The 13,978-nt window shown below is 42.3% G+C and overlaps 1 protein-coding gene across 1 annotated transcript in view; it reads right to left on the bottom strand.

Moving 5' to 3' along the window:
* Positions 1–8,957, bottom strand: part of LOC126291720 (sensory neuron membrane protein 1-like) — a 210,783-nt gene extending 201,826 nt beyond the window's left edge. The window contains exon 1 of the mRNA XM_049985376.1: positions 8,770–8,957. The gene's annotated coding sequence lies outside the window, so the exon portion shown is untranslated. The remainder of the gene's footprint in view (positions 1–8,769) is intronic.
* Positions 8,958–13,978: the final 5,021 nt, after the last annotated feature.

The following is a 13,978-nucleotide window of genomic DNA, read 5'->3' as shown; positions in this document are numbered from 1 at the left end:
AACGCCTGCTTTCTTTGGGATTGGAATTACTATATTCTTACTATATTCTTCTGGAAGTCAACTGGCAACATCTTGCAATGATAATCACTTAAATGGAAATGGTAATGTCGTGAGACTAGGGCCTCCCGTCGGGTAGACCGTTCGCCTGGTGCAAGTCTTTCGAGTTGACGCCACTTCAGTGACTTGCGTGTCGATGTGGATGGAATGGTGATGATAAGGGCCGTTAGGTGTGGCAGTCCGTCGCGCTGACCACTCAGCTACCATGGGCGGACATCACTTAAATGTTACCTAGACAGTTTATTTCAGAAATTTCATTATTCTGCTTTAATTATTTTTTGGTGTTGCGGTGTTTTGCGTCAGTATACATTCGAACAGTTCAGTTTATATATGTAAAATTAATGTATTCAATTTTATTACGATCTCCCTGTTGAGCCAGAAGTCCATAGGCCACCACACTGTAGCACACTGGTTGCAGCTATCACACCGTATACCCATTGGAACATTTGTTTCATGGTCTCGTTTAAAATTAGTGATTCCGTGAATGGTTCCCCTGAAAATGCTTAAAAGTACACAACGTTTCTTACACTGAAAATTGCGTGTTGGCTTGGTTTAACATTGTGGTGAATAACTGTACGATTCATGGAAGGACCTATACATCCAACAATAAGCAAGGCATACGAACAAATGAAATACCTCAAATTTCAAGAAACATTGTAATAATTCCAGACTCAGAGAAGGTAGACGTCCATATTGCAGAACTTTCAAATTAATAAATCATTGTTGCAAAATAATGACACGAATTATTTACAGAAGAATGGACGAAAGCCGACCTCGAAGAAGACCAATTTGGATTCTAGATAAATGCAGGAACACACGAGGCAATGCTGCCCGTACGACTTCTCCTAGAAGAGATGTTAAGGAAAGGCAAACCTTAAACTTAGGGAAGATTTTGGTAATGTTGACTAGAAACACTCTATGAAATTCTGAAGACAGGATAAAATACAGGGAGCAAAACGTTATTTATAATTTATTGATTTGCGACTCCATGGAGTGCTGTGTGGACGACGACCATATATGTTACATTAAAAGGAAGGTCAGCGTTGGTCGTAATGTTGATGTTTTATTGATAGCAGAATCGATTTTCGATCACATAGTGATCATCTTCGGTGCTGTACACATTAAGCTCAGACACTGGTATCAAGTTATCAATAACCAAAACTGAGAAGCGAATAACTTATTGTGGTCGCTTCTCAGTTTTGGTTATTGATAACTTGATACCAATGTCTGAGTTTAATGTGTACAGCACCGAAGATGATCACTATGTGATCGAAAATCGGTTCTGCTATCAATAAAACATCCATATTACGACCAACGCTGACCTTCTTTTTAATATCTGTAACTTGTTCTGAAACCAGACTGCAGTTAGAAGAGCCGAGGGGCGTGAGAGGTGAGCTGTGGTTGAGAAGGCAGTGACAAAGTGCTGTAGCCTACCATAAATGTCATTGAGTCCTTACGTTGAGTAAGCGGTGAAGGAAACCAAACAGAAATGTGGAACGAGATTTAAAGTCGATGACGCAGAAATAAAAACTTTCAGGTTTGTTGGTGACACTGTATTTCTTTTAGAGATAGCAAAGTACTTGGTAGAACAGCCGAAAGTAATGTACAGGGTCTTAAAAAGATGTTACAAGATGAAGATCAAGAAAAGTAAGACAATGGTGCAGGAATGTATCCAATTAAATCATATGACGCAGAACGCCGAGGGAATTAGATTAGGAAACGAGAAACTGACAGTAGATGAATTTTGTCGTTTGGGCAACAAAATAAATGGTTGTGAGTATAGGAAGGGAAGCATTTCTGACTCCGCGGCTGGTCCCGGCGGAGGTTCGAGTCTTCCCTCGGGCTTGGGTGTGTGTGTTTGTCCTTAGGATAATTTAGGTTAAGTAGTGTGTAATATTAGGGAGTGATGACATTAGCAGTTAAGTCCCATAAGATTTCACACACATTTTGAACGTTTTTTAAGCATTTCTGAAACAGGAATTTGTTATCATGTAACAAAAAGTTAAATTCTTGTGGCCCTGCAGCGTTATATATGCCTTCTAAGGACATTGTGTTTACATTAAGCCAAAACGCTGCGTTGTGTAGCAGTTGTTATTATTGTGACTTTATTTTCATTGGCTGATGGCCTATTTCGGCTCAAAGGCCATTTTCGAGAACACTGCAGCATATAGTACGATTATTATTCCGTAAATTTGGCGTAAGACTTACTTCCATATTACGTCGTTGACGCTCTTGCTGTCAGATATCTCACTTGGTGCGTTTTTAAGCAAAGCACAGGCGAAATTATAAATTACTCGCTAAGTAATGTCTAAGCAGTGGAATTTTTTCTTTGTTGGCCAGTTTCGTTAAGATCTTGTGTAATTTTGTAGGTTTGACAGCTTCGATTTATGTCAGCGATGCTACATGGTTACAGATTTGTTTCTATAAATCTTTGGACTTGTGTGATAGTGAAAAAAAATCGTATTAGGAAATCTTTTCTGAAGATAATTCTCTGGAGAGTACCCTCGTAAGGAAGTAAAACGTGGACGATAAGCCGCTCAAGTAAGATGAGAATGGAAACTTTATAAATGTGGTGCTACAGAAGAATTGTCAAGATTATATGGGTAGTAACTAACGAGGAGGTACTGAATAGAACTTGGGAGAAAAGAAATTTTTTGGCATAACTTGACTAAACGAAAGCGCCGGTTAATAGCACACATCATGGGACATCGCGTAATCGTCAATTTGGTACTGCAGGGGAGTGCGTGGCGTAAATATTGTTGAGAGAATGCTGAGGCTGAGGCAGTTCTGCAGAGATGAAGATAGACTCTAGTGGAGAGTTGCACGAAACTAGTCCTTGCAGTCAGGATAACAGAACATCACGTCTCATAGTTAACACTGTTCAAGATTTTGTGACAACACGAAACATGACTCTGTTTTACGTCCCAGTGTTGAGGAAATATTCTGAAAATATTTTCACAAAAACCGTACCAGAGATTATGACACATGTAACTTACGGAACACATCAAGAGTGTAGGTATGACCTGCCTCTACTTGTTCAGAGTATGGAATGTGATTTACGACATCAGCAGACGAAAATTTAATCCAGGCACAAGTGTAGGTCCAGAAAATCTCCTCGTTCATTCAACGAATCTCGATCTTGAAATCCGTATGATGGCGTACGTTAATTTGAGAGAGCTGGTAGTCAATGCAACATCGGGCCATTAAGAATATGGACATTATGCACGTGCAGACTGAAGCTAGACACTATATGTTAACTCTATTCAATTTAAAATCGAAAATGGGCCGAAAATTCAGTCGAATTAATCAATAGCTTCCACTACTATGTCTATAGTATTCTTCGTGCTGTTCTCCGCACTTCTCCGACAATCGCTAATAGTATTAACGCAGCTATTTTACGCGTGACCATTGTCGTAAAGAAACTGTGTGCGGTTCGCGAGCCAAATAAAGCCTCTGGAGAGCGCCGCGAGCTCAAATCTCGTTATCCAGCTCGTCCCGTGTGCCGACGGCGACCACATTCGCGTAAGCTGCGACGTCACGTGTGAGGACGGCTTCAGATGCAGGGGACCTGCTGTGTTCAAGACATTAGACTCATCACCCTGCTGAATTCGGATTATAAACTTGCTGCAAGACGTTTTGCATGGAACATGAAATTGGTTGTGGGCAAAGTAATCAGTCCATGCCAGTCATGTTTTCAACGCGGCCTATGCTTATAGAGACATTGTATCGCATTGCATGGAACTGGGGACCTAGAAACGAAGGAGAGGCTTCGTCCTCAGTGGTTCACAACAGGCCACAGCAGTCCACCCACCCCACCGCCGCCCCACACCGAACCCAGTGGACACCCCCCCCCCCCCCACCCCCTCCGGGAATGTCTCATACCAGAGGAGTGCAACCCCAAATGTTTGCATGGTAGAGTAATTTTTGTGTTAGCAGAAGAGCCAACACCGTGTTACGAGTGGAGGCCCAAATGCACGGGTTTTAGCTGACTAAGGCTGGCGTGAGGAGGGAAGAACTATACTGACGTGACGTCTGGAACATGACAAGTAATCAGAATTCAGTGGACGTAATTAGTTTGATACTTAACTTTAATCCATTAATGATGAACGTTGCTCTTGACGGTACGTAATTCACAATATTATCTGTTCAGAATACATTCTTGAAGATATGAATTATAGTAACTTAATATGGCGCCTTGTAGGTCGTAGCAAATGACGCAGCTGAATGCTATGCTAAACTCTTGTCTCTGCCCAGTGAGAGGGTATGTAAACAATGAAGCATCGCTGGCAAAGTCGGCTGTACAACTTGGGCGAGTGCTAGGAAGTCTCTCTAGACCTGCCGTGTGGCGGCGCTCGGTCTGCAATCACTGATAGTGGCGACACGCGGGTCCGACGTATACTAACGGACCGCGGCCGATTTAAAGGCTACCACCTAGCAAGTGTGGTGTCTGGCGGCGACACCACAGTAATTATCGTGTAAACGTATGTGGAGGAAGTGTTTGCGCAGAAATCGCGGACATAAGGTAACTTAAGCGGAATAAGGGCAACAAACTCGCACTCGCCGAATCTGATGAAAAACCACCTTAAAAGTCATCCACATAGCCTGCACACCTGACCTCGACACTAATCCGCCGGACGGATTCGTACCGGGGACCGGCACACCTTCCCGCCCGGAAAACAGTGCGTTAGACCACACAGCTAACCGAGACTCTATAGACTAGAGACTGCCCAGTCTGCAGTTAACAGATTATCGGCGAGAATGTTGTTGATAGACTTCGCAAACACCTTCTATCGCACAAGCCGCACATGTTTACAACGTGTGATGGCTAAACTGGGATTCGGTCTTTAGTCCCAAAATATTATTCGTAACTTTCTTACAGCAGCCAGGTCAGCGGTAGTGATCAATGGTTGGGAAATAAAACTCTTTAGAATGCAAGGACCTTATGTGTCATGCTACGAGTCAAAGAAGCTACTGTTTTCGATTATTATTATTTTTTTTTTTTTGCAACAGGCCTATTTCGGCTTGGCAAAGGCCTTGCCGTAGTAGAAACGCCGGGTCACGTCAGACCACCGAAGTTAAGCGCTGTCGGGCGTGGCCGGCACTTGGATGGGTGACCATCCGGGTCGCCATGCGTTTTTGCCATTTTTCAACGTGCACTCAGCCTCGTGATACTAATTGAGGAGCTATTCGATCGAACAGTAGCTGCTCCGGTCAAAGAAAACCATCGTAACGACCGTGAGAGCAGTCTACTGACCACACGCCCCTACTATCCGCATCCTCAGTTGAGGATGACATGGCGGTCGGATGGTCCCGATGGGCCACTTTGTGGCCTGAAGACGGAGTGCTATTTCGGCTTGATTGCCATCCTCAGGTTGCACCGGATGGTCTTGATATCCATATGACATCGCTGTCATAGTTAGTGTCACTAATGCATAAGTTTGCTCCTTTAATGTAGGTACTACATATCAAGACCATCTGATATAGCCTGAAGATGGCAGTCACTCCGAAACAGGCCTATTGTTATGAAATACAATCGAACACAGCAGAGTCTTGGTTTCATAGCGCAATATGTAATGTTAAGTAATACATACAAGGCGCGGTGGGACCAGACGAGTGCAAATTACTGTTACAGTACGTCGGTCTGATCGACAGGGCTGTTCATTATCGATGTTTTTGTAGATCACTGCGGTAGACTCGCTGCCGAGGGCTGTGCATACACAACACTGCAAATGACGTTGGGGTATTCGTGGAGAATGACTTCGATATCGATTTGACTCGTACCACACTACACTACACTACTGAAAGGTGACATCGCCGTCTGGGAAGACATCAAGCATGAAGGGATGCAGATGGTTCGCCTCTGGCAGCGTGCGTTCGATTATTACCACAGATGCCATGCAAGCACAGGAGAATGAACGTCGCCCGTAGCATCATACTGCTCCCACCGGCCTGTGTCCGTGGAGCGCTGCACGTTTACATCCTCCGTTCACCTCGACGACGGCGTTTGTGGAGACGCCCTCGACCTAGTGTAGCAAAACTGTGATTCACCCGAAGAGCCGACACGTTTACATTGATTGACTGTCGAATCCCGATGGTCCCGTGCTCATTTCTATCGTAACTGACGGTGACAACATGTGAACACGTAGAGGTATTCTGCCGCGATGTACGATGACCGGTGTGCTACGAAACACTTGTGCGTGCACCAGCATTCTCCTCTTTCGACAAAGATGCCATAGGTCACCATCTTTACAACGCAATGCAGACAAGCATCCGAACTTCACTTTCGGTGAAGAGTTGTGCACGTCCACCCTTTCAGCACCTAGTGGTAGTTTCATAGTCCCACCTCTTTCCGTAGATGCCCACGACTGTAGCACTTGAGCATTGCACCAAAAAATGGTGCAAATGGCTCTGAGCGCTATGCGACTTAACTTCTAAGGTCATCAGTCCCCTAGAACTTAGAACTGCTTAAATCTGACTAACCTAAGGACAGCACACGCATCGATCCCCGAGGCAGGGTTCGAACCTGCGACCGTAGCGGTCGAGCGGTTCCACACTGTAGCGCCTAGAACCGCTCGGTCACCCCGGCCGGCAAGCATTCCACCGGCTTCACCGTTTTCGAGATATTCGTTCACAGGCTTTGTGAAATAACAATCTTTCCTTTGTGAAAGTCGCTTACCTCAATGGTCCCTACCTAATACAGCTGATCTCAAAAAATTCGCAGTCACCGGATTAATTTCGTAACATTTCGTACAGCTGTGGATCGTCAGTCATGTCACTTCCTAAACAGATGCACAAATACATGGCGCTATTCCGGAAATATTGGACACCTCGTGTGGAAGCGATGACTATATATTTCTAAATTAATACACTTAGAGTGTTCTTCGGTTTTTTTTTTTAGTATTTACCTTAATGTATGCTTCGTTGAAACGACGTATTGGACTAGTTCTCGAACGCAGAAATCTGTGTCTGGCAGGCAGTGTCCTGGGAATTGTGTCGATCCGCCTGTCCTTGCCAATATCTGCCTTTACCTACGGAAAAGGTTGCTACTGTTTGACACTTGACTGGAATCGTTCGAGATGTGCGCGTCTCGATTCGAGCTCCGAATACCAAACAAACTTCTCGAAAATGATCACTTTGGCCTCTCACATGTAAGATATTTCTGCACAAATACGGGTCGCTACAGATAGCTTCAGTCAGAATGCTGTTAGCTTTGGAAAATATCTCGCTCCTAAAACAGGAAATCGTTTTTATTATTCTTATTATTGTTATTATTTCTTGGACGAAATTCTGTTGCCTTAAAACTGGCATTAATCCAGTTGCGTATCATCGTTCGGAGGTGGACAAAGTAATGCATTCCATCTCTGCTCAAACTGTTAAGTAGAACTACTTGGCGATATAGTAGAGACTGCAACAACGCGAATGACCTTTCTGCGTGATCCAAAATTGCTAAGATCTGTAATCTACCCCGACTGTTGCTTTAAATTGGTATCAATCGGTTGCAGAAGCGGTTCAAAAATGGCTCGGAGCACAAGGCGACTTAACATCTGAGGTCATTAGTCCCTAGTATCTAGAAGTACTTAAACCTAACTGACTAAGGACATCACACACATCCATGCCCGAGGCAGGATTCCAACCTGCTACCATAGCGGTCAGGTGGTTCCAGACTGTACAAGCGGACTCAAGTTTTCTTCATAAGCTGTTATGCTGTTTTCGATATAAAATGTAGAAAAGAGGCAGAAACAGCGTATATACCACTGAACTACATTTTACATAATCAAATGTAGCCTTTTTCCGTAGCCCTATAACGCGAACATACCCACGTAATACGAAACAAGTATGGTAGGACACTAAAATTTACCTTGCTATAAACGAAGGAAACTCTAAATCCACCAATAAAATTTCAGAAGTTGTTCTACTTTCGGAGAATTTTGGTATAAGGGACCGGTAGTCACCGTAACTCATTGCACAGCAATAACGTAATAGTAATTCATTTGGTTTGTTATCCTAATCAGGTAATTTTTCTTCTTTTAAAATAACATTATAGTAGCTTTAAATGGTTCAAATGGCTCTAATCACTATGGGACTTAACATCTGAGGTCATCAGTCCTCTAGACTTAGAAATACTTAAACCCAACTAACCTAAGGACATCACACACAACCATGCCCGAGGCAGGATTCGAATCTGCGACCGCAGCAGCAGCGCGGTTCCGGACTGAAGCGCCTAGAACCGCTCGGTCACTGCATCTGGCATTATAGTAGCGATAAGACCTGTAATATGCAGTCGTCAAAACGTAAATCACAAGATACTTAGTAACGCAACAACCGTCATATCAAAAACGTACTCTTTCATCGAAGCATAACGTCATTGTGCTGTGAACACACACATGAGATGCATGTCAGCCAGTTCGTCAGTAAACCTACCCATCTGCCGCGTGTCACTCATAACATGTAACTATGCCGGGAAAAGAACCTCAGGACAGAAATGAGCAGCATTAAATGGAAGCTCGAAGGGAAAGACGAAATCAGGCGTTACTGCTCTCTGCTGAATGTACAGCGAGTAAATGGACCACATTTGTTTCCAAGGCAGAGACAGACGCGCATACAGACCCTTCGATCAAAAAAAAAAAAAAAAAAAAATTATTTTCTCTTGCCTGAAGAATTCGAATTTAGGCAAGGAAAACGGAAAGTGTGTTAAAAGCCAGAACGTCTTACCTTGTTATATTTAACTGGCGTAGGTTGTCAGTAAATGGGTGTATAGTGCTGTAAATAACTATACTTTGGTAATCTCGAGCTGTATTGCTGAAAATTATCTCCTTATTTTTGCACTCGATGCGATCGGTGGTCCCAGTATGGATCCGTGTGGAGCACCTACACAATGACGATACATGAGGACGAGTGGCAGGACCCTACGATGACGTCCTCTGACGTAGCAGGCGGCAGCTGGTGACGGAGTGGGGGAGGCGCTAGGAGGGGGGGAGGGGGGGAGCGGGTGGTGGAGGGGGGAGGAGCAGAGGGAAGACTTCCGGCGGACACGGCCTCTCATTCGTGGCGCGTGCAAGTGGAGAACGCCCACATGATACACGGCAGGTCCGAACAGTTCGGGGATTAAAATTTCACGTGTATTCTTCTGCACGCGGGCCAAAGTGCCCTCCCGAGAAAGTCCAAGAAAGTCCACCCCTCACCTGTACATTCCTTCTGCTTCTGCTAGTGCGTGGCTTTAGTTTATACACGTATGATCACTGGCATACAGCATTCCAGCACTTCACTGCATACTAATACTTACTTATTGATTAATTTACGATAATTGTTTACAACGTACCACAGTGGAAATTCAAATGGTTCAAATGGCTCTGAGCACTATGGGACTTAACATCTATGGTCATCAGTCCCCTAGAACTTAGAACTACTTAAACCTAACTAACCTAAGGACATCACACAACACCCAGCCATCACGAGGCAGATAAAATCCCTGACCCCGCCGTGAATCGAACCCGGGAACCCGGGTGTGGGAAGCGAAAACGCTGCCACACGACCACGAGCTGCGGCCCACAGTGGAAGTTGAAACGAGCAATTTTATGAGGACACTTGTGTCATCTCAACTGAAAGTATCTCGAATTGGCCTACAAAAATCACCTAAATTGCAGCACATGCGCATTGTGTGAGATTTTCTAACTCTGTAACTCTATACGTGGAAAACATGGAAACCATTAACCCTAGAGAAAAAATGAGTAGGACCTTTTATGCACGAGATTTAGTTTAGTTTGCCGGCCGACGTGGCCGTGCGGTTCTAGGCGCTACAGTCTGGAACCGCACGACCACTACGGTCACAGGTTCGAATCCTGCCTCGAGCATGGATGTATGTGATGTCCTTAGGTTAGTTAGGTTTAAGTAGTTTTAAGTTCCAGGCGACTGATGACCTCAGAAGTTAAGACCCATAGTGCTCAGAGACATTTTTTAGTTTAGTTTAATTCTGTACTGGGATATGTTTTCGTCAAGGGCCACGGTTTTCGAATTATTCAAGAGAAACATAGAAATGTGACCTTAAAAGCACACCCCTCCCTTTCCACAATCAACCCCCTCCACCCCACCCCATCATCAGTCAGGACTGATAATATGTTATTCATGGTACTCTCTCTCCTTTCACTATACAGATATTTGTAACTACACGAACTATTTCCCATATTCGACCTTTTTTTGTCTCCATTACGTCGCCAGTTAAATCGCCTATTTCGTCAACATTAGTAATTTAAACGTTCTTTTATTACCCTCACGGGCAGTGAAAGAAAAAAAACGACTTTTGTAAACGTTACACTAAAACTGCACACGTTGACAGTTCGATCTAAAGTTAAGCCTCACAAGCACAATTTCATAGTCAAAAAGCCAGAGGAAAATAACGACTGAACTGTTAATTTTATACTGTTAAAAATTAGAAAACTGTTAGGTAAATGTACACATACTTCAGTTTTACAATTTGCAAAAGCACGAAAAACCGATGACGTAATAAAGCCAGTCATTGAACAGCAAAAACGTCGAATGTGATAGCAGGGAGTGCCGAACGAAGTGTAGAACTAAACTACATTAAATTTCCTACAAAAAAATCATGTTCCATTTTTTCTGTGAGACAGCTTAGATGGGTTTTGTAGGCCAGTCAGAGGTACTTTTTCCCTCGACGCCATTGTATACGATTACCGTTTAAACACTGTACATATAAGACCAAAGATTGAATATGTTTTATTTCGTGAACGGTTCAAGATAACCAAATGAGGTTTTTCGGCAAGTTATAGTACACAAAAATGTACGTAATTTTATTATATGGTTGATACTCTCCTGCTAAGCTTCGTTGTTTATCAAACCTTTCGAGAGTTCTATTGGTCTGTTATAGACGAATACATTTACGCATTAGAAATGATTTTCATAAGCCCCTTCTGATTCGCTACAAGTTGACCTGACGTTCCATTTACAACAATACATGTAATCGGTTAGAGAAGTATATCACCCACTTTTCAAGAATGAAGAAGTATCTCGGATGGTTAAGAATATTAATTGCGCAATAAAATTACTTGCCACTATAACTTACAAGATCTTCGCTTTCATTCGTTAATCCGTTAGCGAATTAAAACAGGTGTTACCTCTTACACGACTATGGGTCAGCATGTCGAAAATATGTTTTCAATAACGCACATCATTCTGTAAAAGTGCGTTTTCTTCGTACCACGAGCTCTATGTAAAATATTTAATTTTCAGAGAAGCATTGTAGCATAGAGCCATTCGTCAATGTTATCTGATGCAGACAACAAACAAATAATTGTATATGTAATAAAATTGCTACTATAGTAGTTTAATGATTTACTTATTGTGAAGGATCCATTTCGGCTAGATTTCCATCTTCAAACCATCTGTCAAAGTCTAGCCGAAATGGACGTATCACAATAAGTACATAATGAATATAATTAATTAAAATACTATAGTATCAATCTAGATTTTCTTACACAACGTCTCGAAGAGATATCTTCTACGCTGCGGTCCCATTGAATTATGAACGATTGTATGCATATCGACAAATATAACACAGTAACATTTGTATCCATAACAGTAGAAACATAAGTTTACTTACGTATTATGTGGTTCCGTAAAAAAATACGTGTTTAGCAGTTATAAATTTTCTATGATTTCAAAATCGAAGTTGATCTGGATTTTCATATAGTAAGACTTTTAATTCTTGCATCAGCTACTTGGAGATGCATAGATCGCGCAAAAGATGGAGACATACTGAATTGCATAGAACAAAAAATAAGGAATACATCGACAAGAGATACCCTGAGGCATTAAGGAGTAAGTGATGTGGTAATCGAGGAAAGCACGGAATATAAAAATTGTAGTGAGAAATGAGGGCGTGAATCCAGCAAACAGGCCCAAATGTTGATACAGCATACAGTGAATATGTAACGATGCAGATCCTTGCACAGGATGTACTGTTGTGGAGAGAACTGCATTAAACCGGTCTTCGGACAGATGACTACAGCAACAACATCACAGGACTCGTTGAAAGGTTCAAATGGCTCTCAGCACTATGGGACTAAACTTCTGAGGTCATCAGTCTCATAGAACTTAGAACTACTTAAACCTAACTATTTATTTATTTATTTATTTATGCATTTATTTTACCTGGCAAGATTAGGGCCTTCAGACCCTCTCTTGCACCTAACCAGGCATACTCAGATTGAACGAGTTACAGTTTCTAAATAACATTAAGGACATTTAACGTATTATGCAGTATTGATGTTAAACAAAAAAAATTGAGATTATAACAGTAGTACACTGATAATTATAACAATAAAAATAATTATAACAATCAAGAATAATAATGATAATAATAATAATAATAATAATAATAATAACAATAACAATAATGATAGTGACTAAGTATATGAAAGTAAACATACTTTTCTTTTGTGAATGTCAGTCCCTTTGTTAGTTGGTAATTTTCTCGTTATATTCTTGCAGCTTGTGAGTTATTCTCATCGAGCAGAGACATAAGACGATAGAATGGGGTGAAAGAGATATATAAGAGGTAGATAGGTTAGAGGAAGAGAAAAAGAATGGTAAAATTCGAAGCTGTGCTGGAGAGGAGAAAGAAAGAGATGGGAGGGGCACAACAATGGTGGCTATACCGTCCCTAATATGTAAGTAACCTAAGGACAACACACACATCCATGCCCGAGACAGGATTCGAACCTGCGACCGTAGCGGTCGCGCAGTTCCAGACTGTAGCGCCTAGACCCGAACGGCCACTCCGGCCGGCACTCGTTGAAAAAAAAATTGTTTTTAGGGACAGGTAAACTTTTTAACGGCATTCTAAAGCTTTCAAAAAATTGCACACTGACATTAACACTTGTTACTGGAGTTGACAATTCGTCAAGCAGGGATCTCATGGGAGGCTCTATCGTTATCTGAAGCATGGATATCGGAGATATTCGCGACAGCTTGTTCTGGCCGCTTACCCTCTTAATTTCAGCGCGTTCTTCTCCTTGCTTTCCTGCTTTTACGGCCTCATTAGACCAATCTTTTTTGGTCATCTTCTTCAGTGGATTTTCTTTCCGAATTGCTCAGTACCTCTTCATTCGTTCTGATGATTCTTGTCGTTTCTCATCTTTTTATCGTTCGACGTTTCTCTATTTTTGTTTAAATCTTATTTTTGTGGTTTTCAGTTTCTTTAAACTTTCTCTTTTGTTTTGCACGTGTTCAAAGGTTAATTGTAGCTCTTTCATATCCTCGATGATTTCCTTTGTTGTCCTGCTTGTTGCTTCATGTTCCCTAATTCCTCTATAATGTTCCTTGGTAATCTGGGTTGTGGCGTCCTCATAATGTCCCAAAAAAAGAGATCCACTTTTTCCGTTCAGTATCCGTAATGGGCTGCAGTTTCTTTTAGCGTTATCCGCCATTGTCCTTCTTTTTGATATTTCTCATTTATGCATATTCTAGCTATTCTTTTCTCTACTTTTGGGAATTTGTCGATGCTGTTTTTCTGGGTAACTCTGAAAAGAGTTTCACATCCTTATGAACCTCTGCTTCAACCAACGTACTGTAATGCTTGAATTTAGTTTCCATAGATGGACCTTTTCATTGTATGTAGGTCATGTTAATCGCTGAATTTTCATAATTCTGTTAGTTCTCTCTTGTCAGGCTGTTTCTCGTCCACGTTGTATGTTTCAACTTATCCTTAAGAAAAACTAAATTTCGTCCGAATAGGCCATGAAGGCCCAATGGAACCGACCGGCCGCCGTGTCATCCTCTCAGCCCACAGACGTCACTGGATGCGGATATGTAGGGGTATGTGGTCAGCACACCGCTCTCACCACCGTATATCAGTTTACGAGACCGGAGCCGGTACTTCTCAGTCAAGTAGCTCCTCAGTTTACCT

Source organism: Schistocerca gregaria, chromosome 9 (assembly GCF_023897955.1).
Source record: "Schistocerca gregaria isolate iqSchGreg1 chromosome 9, iqSchGreg1.2, whole genome shotgun sequence".
Lineage (NCBI taxonomy): Eukaryota > Metazoa > Arthropoda > Insecta > Orthoptera > Acrididae > Schistocerca > Schistocerca gregaria.
Note: the sequence above shows the minus strand (reverse complement) of the source record. Positions and strands in the feature narration are given on the sequence as shown.